The sequence below is a fragment of the Orycteropus afer genome, unplaced genomic scaffold (assembly GCF_000298275.1).
Source record: "Orycteropus afer afer isolate SDZICR_OR568_19922 unplaced genomic scaffold, OryAfe1.0 scaffold00725, whole genome shotgun sequence".
Lineage (NCBI taxonomy): Eukaryota > Metazoa > Chordata > Mammalia > Tubulidentata > Orycteropodidae > Orycteropus > Orycteropus afer.
Window position 1 is genome coordinate 394,548 of NW_006922312.1, and position 2,490 is coordinate 397,037.

The window sequence follows — 2,490 nt, forward strand, 5'->3', positions numbered from 1 at the left end:
CATCTTTTACAGAAGCAGAAAGCAACATCAAACCTAATCTAGCAAATAACACCTGCAGAGAAACTCCTTGGCATTGTGGTTAAGCCTCATCCACTCTGGGAGCTTCAACTAGGACTCAGCCTTTGCAAGCAGACTTTTTCGGAAGCTGAAAAATCATTATACATGCTCTAGCAAGTGACACTATAGTCAACACTTAACATCATGGTCTGTCGCTGTGGTTGGCATAGGGGCTTAACTAGGTCTCTATATTCTGCCAGAATAGATGGCGTGATCTAGGCCTGCAGTGGAAACAGTATGGAGTGGTCTAGACCTGCAGCCTTTCAGTGGAAACAGGATGAAGTCGTCTAGACCTTCACCTTTTCACTTGAAACAGGATGGGGTAGTCTAGACCTGCAGCTTAAGGAAAAAAACTTTATGGGGGTATCAGTGTGTCAAGATAGAGTCAGTTAAGCTATCTGGCCAATCACACTACTTGATGGCAGTGTGCATCTATTTGATGGTAGGGGGTTTGTTTTCGTCTTTGCTTCCATAAAGATTTACAGCCTTGGAATCCTTGTTGGGGTTGCTATGAGTTTGAATAAAGTTAATGGCAGTGGGTTTAGTTGGTTTTGGTTGAACTGGACCTACTCCTCATTTATTTACTTTCTCATCTGACATTTCATGTTTATGACAATAGTGAAAAACCTGTCCCACAATTTATTTTGCACATTAATGTATAGGTAGTAGTAACTTGCACTGAAGTATGAGGCAAGAGTAACATTGGCCATAATGGTTAAGGTCATGTGTCAACTTGGATGTGCCATCATTCTCAGTGGCTTGAAATTTAAGTAAACTTGTAATTTGGCGGTTATGTAACAATGTAGTCATCCTTTGTTTTATGATTTGATGTGATCATCCTCTGTTTTCATGTAACACCCATTTTCACATAATGAGCTAGTCTTTGTAACCCAAACATGTTGATAAGTGAGGAGTGGGTATATAGGACCTTTTATGTAGACTGTTTCAAGATTATTGTTCATGTGATTTTTTGAGGAATCATTTTGTTTGCATAAGTAGAATTTAACTTACTGCATTATGCAGTAAACAGTACTTCCAAAAAGTCAGAATTGAACTACTATACTATAACTGTTTTGATCTTGAATTCAACTTTACATACATACCTAACTTAGTATAAGTCACCAAGGTAACCTCATGAGTGTCAGAGATGAATTATGTTCCATAAGGTTTTCAGTGGCTGACTTTTTAGAAGTAAGACAGCAGACATCTTTTGCTAGGTGCTTCTTGGCAGACTCAAAAATTTTATAGTTTATTGCATCTATCTTTCCTAAATAACATTTTATTGTGCTTTTAGTGAAAGTTTATGTAGTAAATTAGGTTCCTATTTAATGATAACTTCTATGCAAAGTCTTCAGTGACATTAGTTTTATTTTCCAAAATGTGTCAATACTCTAATTATATTCTGGTTGTTCTGTTAACAGTGAATTAATTGTATCTTAATTAGAAATGTTTATTCCATTTCCTCACTTGTATTTGATCTTGTGTGTTTTGATTTTTGTCTAGTTAAACAAAATAATTGGACTGTATTCATTTCATAAAATATAGTATTCTCACGTTGAATGTTTTGTATTGGAAAAAATATAAAAATAACTGGATTTTCAAAAGTAAATATAATTAATGCTTTTCTTTGTGAAATAGCTTTGTTTGTATTCTCATTACTCTACTTTATGCAAGTGTTTCTATAATAATTTATAAAATACTGACTGATACTCCATTAAAATTCTTTTTAGAAAACACATTTGGACACCTCATTCTGGAATCCTGCTTGAGTTACACATACTTGTGTGGAAGAAGTCATAAAAATGGAAAGTTTTTTATTTTTTAATTTTATGAAACTAAGCTTTAAAATATTGTATAACAGGTTATTTGAGCTGCATAATGCAAACATTTCAAACATACAAGACAACTATTTTTATATTTAATATGATAAAGGCTGACTTAACAGCATATAACAATAACAACAATAAAATTTTTATTTGTCCATATGGTGGACAAATAGCTTATAATAGAAATTATTATTTCAGTACATAAACTTTTTCAGAGGAGATTAGCTCTTTTGAGAATACATAATTTAAAGTTTTAAACTAAACAAACTTAGCAAAGATAATGAGTAGTAAAACTGGCAGTACCAGTTATCTTGGTTTACCTATTGTATCTTCTTGGGATTATTTGTGTGTTTTTTATATTCTGAGAGTTTTTAGAAACCTGTTATCAAATCAGACTTAATGAATAAAAATATTTTCTAAGTAGGTGTTTATTTCAAAAATTAAAGTCCTGTAAAATTTGTTTATGTATGTACACTTTGTCTTAAAAGCTGTCTCCAGATACCAAGTAAACTTCAAATACTAGTATGAGAGTTATACCCAATGGTACCAACCACTTCATAGGTGTTACATCCATTTATCCTGACTAAGTTGTATACTCAAGACATGA

The 2,490-nt window shown here is 32.8% G+C and overlaps 1 pseudogene; it reads right to left on the minus strand.

Moving 5' to 3' along the window:
• Positions 1-2,490, minus strand: part of LOC122151796 — a 184,317-nt pseudogene that overhangs the window by 3,206 nt on the left and 178,621 nt on the right.